Source organism: Salmo salar, chromosome 16 (genome assembly GCF_965601325.2).
Source record: "Salmo salar chromosome 16, fSalSal1, whole genome shotgun sequence".
Lineage (NCBI taxonomy): Eukaryota > Metazoa > Chordata > Actinopteri > Salmoniformes > Salmonidae > Salmo > Salmo salar.
Window position 1 is genome coordinate 90,310,001 of NC_138306.1, and position 11,623 is coordinate 90,321,623.

The 11,623-nt window shown below is 40.9% G+C and overlaps 1 pseudogene across 1 annotated transcript; it reads left to right on the forward strand.

Annotated features, from left to right (window-relative positions):
- Positions 1 to 4,381: 4,381 nt before the first annotated feature.
- LOC106575351 (uncharacterized) lies at positions 4,382 to 11,373 on the forward strand (annotated as a pseudogene). Its single transcript, XR_014380790.1, has 3 exons — positions 4,382 to 4,670; positions 8,700 to 8,948; positions 9,561 to 11,373. The product of XR_014380790.1 is annotated as an uncharacterized LOC106575351 (transcript).
- The last annotated feature ends 250 nt before the right edge of the window (positions 11,374 to 11,623 follow it).

Consider the following 11,623-nt stretch of genomic DNA (forward strand, 5'->3'; position numbering starts at 1 on the left):
CAGAGCAGGCAAATTAATGTAACATTGTGTGAGATGAAAATGGATAAACAAAAGGATGTGCAATGTGTAGGCCTGCTGAGTGGACATTCTGAACCTTGTTTGAAGTCAGTAGGTCACATGACCAAGGAGCTTTTGAAATTCAAATGTAAAAAAAGTCTGTAGTTTGTTTACGCTGCCTAACTAATTCAACTAGGAATACAAAATGCTGTTCACATTTCCACATGTTTATTAGCTTTGAAAAGCGAATAAATGTCCAAATCGTGAAAATAAAACCTGTGCAATGTTGTGCGCAATTATTCCAACTTCATGACACTTATTTGGAGTCTGTGGCAAGTGGTTTGAAAGCGCGAATATCCGACCTGATACTGGCTTTGCCTCGGTCTCCATAAGTAGGGTTTTCAGCTGTTACATTTGCCCATATTTGGCTCTGTGTAAACTACAATTCCGACGCTGTGTTTTAACGTTGAGAAACGTAAATAATCATCGCTTTCGAAACATATGCTGATATGCCCCTTATCTTTCATGTCAACGAGAACTAATGTTTCAAACAGACGGGTGGGTACCTATGTCTTCCGTTAACAAGAGCTGTAACATGGCGATAGGACCGTGTGGGAACACTAACCCTATAAAGGTGTGTAGTAACTTAACCTTGTTTTTTGAAAATGATATTTCGCTGATATGAAAGATACGTTTCTTATGTTTCCAAACAAGTACTGCAAGCGATGCGTGTTAATCTTTAGACTAGTTTTGGGGCTCTTAAAACTCCCCTGGTCAGAAGATACTATCGTCAATAAGCACTAAAGCAGTTAACGTCTACGAATGGGGTAGCGGTGCAGGAGAGAGAGACAATTTCACAGTTGCACTACTGTTTTGAAGCTGAATGTAATGTTTATCAGTGTCTACATGTGTACTAATATTCAGACACGTTGTTTCTATCTTTATCTATAATTGTTACTATGGCGTGAATAAGGAAATACAATTGGTAGTGGTGTAAATTAATAAAGTAAAAATACAACATTTTTTATGTAAATTGCATGTTATAGAAAGGTCCAGACACCATTTTTGTGATTTCACATGTTTAAGAAAAATGTACCCCAAAGAGCAAATCACTTCTTCATCGTCGTTATGTAGTATGGAGGTCCTGAAAAAACGTGAACAAAATGTAATAAAACACCCCAAGATGTCCTTTTAGAAATGGCTCTCAGTATAATGATGTTGTACATATGAAGTTGTTTCATTACGAACTTTACCTGCAAGGTTATATTCCATTTTCTGCGACTCGGGCCGTCTCGAGCGATTCCATTTTCCATGTAGCCTGCTGCTACAGGTAACTGCAGAAATAAAGGAAACCACAACATATAGTGTATTTTTAAGTACGCGGAGGACATGGCTCTGGTAGGACACTTTAATAATAATAAAAAAGATGCTACGTCAGATGTGGACAGCAATTTTAAACAGACCAACAACCTTCAAGAATGGTGTTTGTCAACGTCCTCCATATCAATGTGGAAAAGACAAAGGAGCTGATCATCAATGGCAACAACTTGCCAATGTCCCAACCACTCTCTCTGAACGACCAACCAGTGGAGGTGGTTGAGTGTTTTAAATACCTAGGGGGACACATTGATAACACGCTGAGTTTTACAGAGAATGCAGACTGTGTTTTTAAATTAGCAAGCTAACGCCTGTTCTTAATCAGGAAATTAAAGGGGTTTGGGGTCAGCCAGGATGTTCTGGAGAGGGTGTACTCACGTTCAATATGACAGTCTGGTATGGTAATCTGAGTTGGTGGAGAGCATCCTCACGTTCAATATGACAGTCTGGTATGGTAATCTGAGTTGGTGGAGAGCATCCTCACGTTCAATATGACAGTCTGGTATGGTAATCTGAGTTGGTGGAGAGCATCCTCACGTTCAATATGACAGTCTGGTATGGTAATCTGAGTTGGTGGAGAGCATCCTCACGTTCAATATGACAGTCTGGTATGGTAATCTGAGTTGGTGGAGAGCATCCTCACGTTCAATATGACAGTCTGGTATGGTAATCTGAGTTGGTGGAGAGCATCCTCACGTTCAATATGACAGTCTGGTATGGTAATCTGAGTTGGTGGAGAGCATCCTCACGTTCAATATGACAGTCTGGTATGGTAATCTGAGTTGGTGGAGAGCATCCTCACGTTCAATATGACAGTCTGGTATGGTAATCTGAGCTGGTAGAGAGCATCCTCACGTTCAATATGACAGTCTGGTATGGTAATTTGAGCGTGAGGAGCAAAAGCAAATTGACCAGAATATTAAACACAGCCAGCAAAGCAATTGGTCGACCACAGTCACATTTGAGCAGTCTGTTCCACAATGCAACCAAAAAGAAGGCACTGGCTGTCGCTGGCGACCCCTCCCACCGTCTACACCCGCAGTTCGAGAGGTTTCCCTTCTGTCCGGCGCTTCAGAATGCCCATCGCCAAAAATAACGTGTTCAAGAAGAACGTGTTCAAACATTCATTCGTTCGTTGTGTAACCGATGTGAAACGGCTAGCTAGTTAGCGGGGTGCGCGCTAATAGCGTTTCAATTGGTGACGTCACTCGCTCTGAGACCTTGAAGTAGTTGTTTCCCTTCATCTGCAAGAGCCGCGGCTTCGTGGGAGGCAGTTGTAGATGTGTGCAGAGGGTCCCTGGTTCGAGCCCAGGTAGGGGCGAGGAGAGGGACGGAAGCAATACTGTTACGCTTGTGCTGTTCGACTACTAAATGCAAAGTTAATGTATCGGTATATGTACTTATCTGTCTAGTGCAGTTGGAACAAGTAGTCCTTGTGAGTGAATGTATGTCCTCTAAGTTGTTATTGTATGCAACATGAAGGACTGACTGGTTTAAATGTGATGTGAGAGTGTATGTGATTATTTTAATGAAGGTGATGCCAAAGAAAAATTGGACAATAAAGTTTTATTCTATTCTAATAGTGTGTTGGGCCACCACGAGCCACCAGAACAGCTTCAATGCGCCGTGGCATAGATTCTACAAGTGTCTGGAACTTCCTGTGTGGAAGCACAATATACGTTTAATATACTTTGTATCCCTCATTTACTCAAAGTGTTTCATTTATTTTGGAAGTTAAATGTGAAATGGACTGTGTTATTGCTCGAGTCGCAACAAAATTGAATAAAACGTTGCGGACAAAGTTCGGGAATGACACAATGTGTACAACATCTGACGACCTCCATCACTATACTGAGAGCTTTTCCGTTTTCTAAAAGGATGTATTTGGGTGTTTTTTTGTGCTGGGGGGGGGGGGGGGGGGGGGCATACTGCTAAACAAGGACGAGGAAGTGATTCGCTGGTTGGGGTAAGGTTCTCAAAAACATGTGAAATCACAAAAAGTGTTTGAACCCTTTTATAAAATGTAATTTACATCAAAAATAGTGATATAGGACACTTATCCTTTAATGGGAGGGAGACTAGGCATGGTTATAACATGTCTCAGAGATTGTTTGAGCTACTTCATTCAAAATGTGATAGGAACAACTGTCTGCTACAAATTAGTATTGATATTATATCACTAAATCAAACAGGCAAGGTGTGACTGAGTTGTTGTAAAACAGGAAACTTCTCCTTTAAGTCGTTTTTGGGGTATCAGTACATTACTATTTTCTGGCAACTTTTACTCCACTACATTCCTAAAGAATATATGTACTTTTTACTCCCATACATTTTCCCTGACACCCAAATTTACTCGTTACATTACAAATGGTCAGGCAGGACAGCAATATGGCCCAATTAACACGTTGTCATCCCTACTGCCTCTGATCTGGCGGGCTCACCAAACACAAATACTACATTTGTAAATTATGCCTGTGTTGGAATGTGCCCCTGGCTATCTGTAAATAAAAATGAAATAAATAAAAGAAAAAGAAAAAACTGGAAAATCCTGCCATCTGGTTTGCTTAAAGATGCGCTATGCAAAAATTCCTCAATATCCTGGTTGCTTGTTTTGCCACAAACTGAACATTTTGCAATCATTGTGTAGAGAATCATTGTACCATCTAAACTGCTGTGAATTATATTTTCCATAACCAACTGGGTTATCTGGAGTGATCAGAGAGTAGACTAAAGAAGTGAAGTAGACAAACTGCCAGTGAAGAAGTTCTATGAAATTAGTATTTGTAGTTACTAGGCTTGAGCGTAATTCCGTATATACCAGAATACTTGGAAAAAGCCACAGCATGTTTTTTCAATACCGTTGAAACTACTTTCTACCTGCAGTTAACTTGTGCAATACGTTAGGAGACAAATAACATTGCGTGCTTATTTGCGTCTGTCACATTATTATGTAGTTTACGGTAGTCCCCCTGTTTGATGACAAGCAGACAACGAGAAGAGACCTGAGGGTGCCCGCAAGATGGCGGTCAGTCAGTGCAGATATTTATTTTAGTAGCTGAAGGAATTATTGGATTTCCTCACCCAAACGAGTCGTAAAACAACATTGAATAAAACGTTGCGGATAATGTTCAGAACGACACAATTTCATGTGTACAACATCCAAAGACCTACATCACTATCCTGAGAGCTTTGCCGTTTCTAAAAGGACGTATTGCGTGTTTTTGGAGCATTTCTTTGTTTTTTGTGGGGCCCTCCATACTGCTGAACAAGGATGAGGCAGCGATTTGCTGGTTGGGGTAAGGTTCTCATATGTGAAATCACAAAAAACTGTCTGGAACCTTCTATCATTTTTTTATTTACATAAAAATTTGATTTGTTGTAGGGGATGGTTGTAACACTTACATTTTTTGTCAACGTCTCATTATTTTGAGCTAGTACATTCAATGTGAATAGGAACGTCTGTCTGCTACAAATTGGTATTGGTTTTATCTCTCTAAATCAACCCTGATGCTTGCAGCCATTACTTAGCTTCAATTTTAGCTACATGTTAACTTTAGCATTGCTAACTTGCATCAAATGTATATTTTTTTAACCTTTATTTAACTAGGTAAGTCAGTTAAGAACACATTCTTATTTTCAATGCCGGCCTAGGAACAGTGGTTTAGCCGGGTGGGTATAATTTGTGGAACGTTCCAACAGGAATCTGTTCCAAAAAACGTAAAGTAAAAGGTTGCCAACCAACAATGCATACAAAGTAGCAACGCATACACACCGAATAGGCACGTAGCTTATTCTTAATGTTTGTCCATAGGCAAACAGACATGTGAGGACAGACATTTTTCGGAATAAACGTGATGACTGAAAAACGCAATGAAATAGACCACTCCCTACCCGGTATCTTATTCTGCCGCTATACAACTTTGTATGCGTTGTTTTTTGGAAACCTTGTTATTTACGAAGTTTTTGGAATAGATTCCTGTTGGAACGTTCCACAAATTATACCCACCCGGTTTAACCTCCTTGTTCAGGGGCAGAACGACAGATTTTTACCTTGTCAGCTCGGGGATTAGATCTTGCAACCTTTCGGTTACTAGTCCAACGCTCTAACCGCTAGGCTACTTGCCGCCCCATATCTACACACTGGTTATAAACCTGAAATAAGTTTGGTGAATCTAACTACAAAGCAGGTGATGCCATCACAAAAACAAATTTGGCCCCCAAAAATGTCTTTCTTACTTCAAACTCAGATTTTGTTTTTCAATAAAATCTGCAGAGTTTCACAGGGTCTTGCTTCTTCACACGAGGACCAAACTGAGCATGTGCACAGTGAGTCACATGATTTTAGCTTGTTCCTGATTGGCGATATTAAGTGTTACAACTATCCTGTGTTACAACCATCCCCTAAAATAGGAAACTTATCCTTTAAGTAAACTCAGCAAAAAAAGAAACATCCTCTCACTGTCAACTGCGTTTATTTTCAGCAAACTTAACATGTGTAAATATTTGTATGACCATGACAAGATTCAACAACTGAGACAAACTGAACAAGTTCCACAGACATGTGATGAACAGAAATGGAATAATGTGTCCCTGAACAAAGGGGGGTCCAAAAGTAACAGTCAGTATCTGGTGTGGCCACCAGCTGCATTAAGTACTACAGCGCATCTCCTCCTCATGGACTGCACCAGATTTGCCAGTTCTTGCTGTGAGATGTTACCCCACTCTTCCACCAAGGCACCTGCAAGTTCCCAGACAGTTCTGGGGGGAATGGCCCTAGCCCTCACCCTCCGATCCAACAGGTCCCAGATGTGCTCAATGGGATTGAGATCCGGGCTCTTCGCTGGCCATGGTAGAACACTGACATTCTTGTCTTGCAGGAAATCACGCACAGAATGAGCAGTATGGCTGGTGGCATTGTCATGCTGGAGGGTCATGTCAGAATGAGCCTGCAGGAAGGGTACCACATGAGGGAGGAGGATGTCTTTCCTATAACGCACAGCATTGAGATTGGCTGCAATGTCAACAAGCTCAGTCCGATGATGCTGTGACACACAGCCCCAGACCATGACGGACCCTCCACCTCCAAATGGATCCCGCTCCAGAGTACAGGCCTCGGTGTAACGCTCATTCCTTCGACGATAAACGCGAATCCGACCATCACCCCTGGTGAGACAAAACAGGGAAGAGCACTTTTTGCCAGTCCTGCCTGGTACAGCGACGGTGGGTTTGTGCCCATAGGCGACGTTGTTGCCGGTGATGTAAGGCAGGTCCTCACCAGACAACAGGCCTACAAGCCCTCAGTCCAGCCTCTCTCAGCCTATTGCGGACAGACTGAGCACTGATGGAGGGATTGTGCGTTCCTGGTGTAACTCGGGCAGTTGTTGTTGCCATCCTGTACCTGTCCTGCAGGTGTGATGTTCGGATGTACCGATCCTGTGCAGGTGTTGTTACACGTGGTCTGCCACTGTGAAGATGATCAGCTGTCCATCCTGTCTCCCTGTAGCGCTGTCTTAGGCATCTCACAGTACGGGCATTGCAATTTATTGCCCTGGCCACATCTGCAGTCCTCATGTCTCCTTGCAGCATGCCTCCTTGCAGCAGCCTAATGCATGTTCACACAAATGAGCAGGGACCCTGCTCATCTTTCTTTTGGTGTTTTTCAGAGTCAGTAGAAAGGCCTCTTTAGTGTCCTAAGTTTTCATAACTGTGACCTTAATTGCCTACCGTATGTAAGTTGTTAGTGTCTTAACGACTGTTCCACAGGTGCATGTTCATTAATTGTTTATGGTTCATTGATAAAGCATGGGCAACAGTGTTTAAGCCCTTTACAATGAAGATCTGTGAAGTTATTTGGACTTTTATGAATTATCTTTGAAAGACAGGGTCTTGAAAAAGAGGCGTTTTCTTTTTTGTTGTTGCTGAGTTTAGTTTACTATTGATATTTCCTGGCAACTTTTACTCCACTACATTCCTAAAGAATATATGTACTTTTTGCTCCCATACATTTTCACTGACTCCCAAAAGTACCTGTTACATTTCGAATGCTCAGGCAGGAGAGCAATATGGCCCAATTCACGCGTTGTCATCCCTACTGCCTCTGATCTGTCAGACTCACTAAATGCAAATATTGCGTTTGTAAATGATGCCTGAGTGTGCCCCTGGCCGTCCATAAATAAATAAAACCAGTCTGGTTTGCTTAAAGATGCGTTATGCAGAAATCCCGCTTCCATTTCCTGTTTGCATGAATTTGAATAATACGGATTTCAGTTTGTGACAAACCAAGCGGTGTGGAGAATCATTGTACCATCTAAACTGCTGTGAAATAACTTTTCCATAACCACAAATATTGTACAGTGTATTCGGAAAGTGTTCAGACCCCTTTACTTTTTCCACATTTTATTACGTTACAGCCGTATTCTAAAATGGATTAAATAGTTTTTCCCCCTCATCAATCTACACACAATACTCCATAATGACAAGGTAAAAACTGAAATACCACATTTACATAAGTATTCAGACCCTTTCCTCAGTACTTTGTTGAAGTACCTTTGGCAGCGATTACAGCCATGATTCTTCTTTCGTATGACGCTACAAGCTTGGCACACTTGTATTTGGGGAGTTTCTCCCATCTCCACAGAGGAACTCTGGAACTCTGTCAGAGTGAATACTTATGTAAAATGTTAGTTTGTTTTTAATACATTTGCAAAAAATTTTAAACCTATTTTCGCTTTTTATTATTTGGTATTGTGTGTAGATTGATGAGGAAAACATTTGATTTAATCCATTTTCAAATAAGGCTGTAGCGTAACAATGTGGGAAAAGTCAATGGGTCTGAATTCTTTCCAAATGCGCGGTAGTTATCCTCTATTCAGGTGTACAAAACAAAAAGTAAAAGACGACAACTAAACTAAGGAATGGGAAGCATAGAAATATCACACAGAACAGATCTACCGGTTCTTAAACAGTTGAGTACTTTTTTCCAGCACTAACCATTGGTTGTGAGTGAAATAATACAGTGAAGACAAGGTTATTCAGGAAAATAGTACATAGTGCTGCCTAAAACATACTGCAACCTTGTACTAAATGGTTTTTGAGTCATTTATATGAATTTAGGAAATCTACTATAGGTTAAGTGCACTTACGTTGTGTAATTTAAGGTATGTGTGTCTGATGTGAATTCAGGTTTTGTTTTCAATGTTTAGCTACCTGATCTGTTGAAATTAGATAATTGAACAAGAAAAAAATTGAAAATATTTTTAGAGAATAAAGAAAGCGCCAGAACTTTCAAGACTAACTTTTGTGTCGGTTTGTCTTTATTACTACAGGCCGACTCTGATTAAGTCTGAGGCCGGTAACATCAACAGTCAGGACAAACCCAGCCTGCCTGTCTCCTTCCACACTGAGTCCAAACCTACAGTCACTGGGTCCTTATTGTGACAGTGGAGCCCAGTTTGCACTGCAGGATCCAGAGATGGCATCAGTGAAGCTGGAAGACTGCAGTCAAACACTAGAGCTGAGTGTCAACATTAAAGATGAAGAAGAGGAGGAGAAGATTGGGAAATCTGTTAATCATGGTAACAGCAGGTTCTATCTATCTATAAGTTATCTTAAGTTAGACCTCCATAAGTTATGACCCAGTCTACTGCCTGGTTGAATTCTGTAATTCTGACATCACACATCCCTGAGAAACTCCAGACTGCACAACAAAGTTTGTTTTTCATTCCAACTTCCCACTGTACATGAAAAGTTGCTGTAGAACTGTTTCATGATGAACAGTTTCAATGAGAAGGTAGATGTTATTTCATGCTACTGACACTTGCATGGTTTGATACCAGTTTTGTCACCGTTTAAAAAAATAAATAAAATGCAATTCCAGTTAATTGAACACTGAATTGACAGTTATTGTCAATCCTTTGAAAAGAGGAACATTCGGAATTGGAATTTGGTTTACTTTCTGAATTGACTCGAATAGAAATGGAATTCACCCAACCCTGGTGGTTGCTAACTTGTGATAGTGAGTGGAGGATGATATGGCTCCTAATTTTCACTCCTTTTGCCCCTTTTTGCCTTCAACTCTTATCCACTTTTAGAATTAGTTTTATTCCCTTTTGTATTGAACAGCCTACTGATATGAAGTCATGTATATCACACAAACTGACTGACTTCTTCTGATGGTGTTCACACAGGAGATCATGTTGAGACATTCTCTACATCCAGAGAGACACAGCAGGAAGATGACAGAACGAAGAGGTCTCACCACTGCCCACATTGTGGGGAGATTTTCCCAATTCTATCAAAACTAGAAATGCACCTAAAAATACACACAGGAGATAATCTGTATTCCTGTACTGACTGTGGAAAAAGCTTCAAAACATCAAGGTCTCTGACAGTTCATCAGAGAACACACACAGGAGAGACGCCTTACTCCTGCTCCGAATGTGGAAAAAGTTTCTCTCAACAGAGCAATTTAAAAACACACCAACGTATACATAAAGGAGAGAAGCCTTACTCCTGCTCTGACTGTGGGGTCAGTTTCTCCGGATTGGATACCTTAAAAACACACAAACGTATACATACAGGAGAGAAGCCATATTCATGCTCTGACTGCGGGAAGACATTTTCTCAACTGGTCCATTTAAATGCACACCAACGTATACATACAGGAGAGAAGCCTTACTCCTGCTCTGACTGTGGAAAGAGTTTCTCTCAACAGAGCAGCTTAAAATCACACTACCGTATACATACAGGAGAGAAGCCTTACTCCTGCTCTGACTGTGGGAAGTGCTTCACAACATCATCTGCAATAAATGTTCATCAGAGAACACACACAGGAGAGAAGCCTTACTTCTGCTCCGACTGTGGAAGGAGTTTTTCCCGATTGAATACCTTAAACTGTCACCAGCTAATACATACAGGACAGAAGCCTTACTTCTGCTCTGACTGTGGGAAGAATTTTTCTCTACAGAGCAGCTTAAAATCACACCAACCTATACATACAGGAGAGAAGCCTTACTCTTGCTCTGACTGTGGAAAGAGTTTCTCTCGACAGGGCAGCTTAAAATCACACCAACGGATACACACGAGAGAAGCCTTATTCCTGTGCTGACTGCAGGAAATGCTTCAAAACATTAGCTGAGCTGAAAGTTCACCAGATAACACACACAGGAGAGAAGCCTTACTCCTACTATGACTGTGGAAAGAGTTTCTCTTGACAGGGCAACTTAAAATCACACCAATGGATACACACAAGAGAGAAGCCTTTTTCAGAATAAAACTTTACATTTTGGGTGGATTGACAATGGACCCTAGTTTTAAACTATCCTCCTTTTTAAATGAAGTCATACAGAGTTGGCTACAATGTCATCCTCCAGAAAAGGCAGATCTAATATTACAGCAAATAATATGGCTAAACTCCAATGTACTGATAGATTTTTAAAAACTATTTTCTTGTAAGAAATGTGTATAATATGTTTGAAGGACATTGTAAACAAGAACAGTCAAATGATGTCACACAACTAACAACAGCGTATGGAGGTGTATACACAATACAAATTGGAAGAGTCAATTACTTAAGAAATTAAACAATTTGTCTAGTTTTCTCCCATTTAAAAATCAGAAATGGCTAAAAATTATTAGTATAAATTGAAAAATGTATCAGTTTCACTTAGTCAAAATGTTTGACAGCAATACGGTATAAAATGCAAGCAATTTGGAAACAGGTTTTTGAGGTCCCAATACTTTGGCATCGGGTCTATGAACTTAAACTATTGACACTGCAGTCCCATTCGCTTCGATATAAGCTATTATACAACATACTTGTTACAAAAAGAATGCTCAATATATGGGGCATAGAACAGTCAGCCCTGTGCAGACTCTGCCACGAGGAAACAGAATCAATAGAACAGTCAGCCCTGTGCAGACTCTGCCACGAGGAAACAGAATCAATAGAACAGTCAGCCCTGTGCAGACTCTGCCACGAGGAAACAGAATCAATAGAACAGTCAGCCCTGTGCAGACTCTGCCATGAGGAAACAGAATCAATAGAACAGTCAGCCCTGTGCAGACTCTGCCACGAGGAAACAGAATCAATAGAACAGTCAGCCCTGTGCAGACTCTGCCACGAGGAAACAGAATCAATAGAACAGTCAGCCCTGTGCAGACTCTGCCATGAGGAAACAGAATCAATAGAACAGTCAGCCCTGTGCAGACTCTGCCACGAGGAAACAGAATCAATAGAACAGTCAGCCCT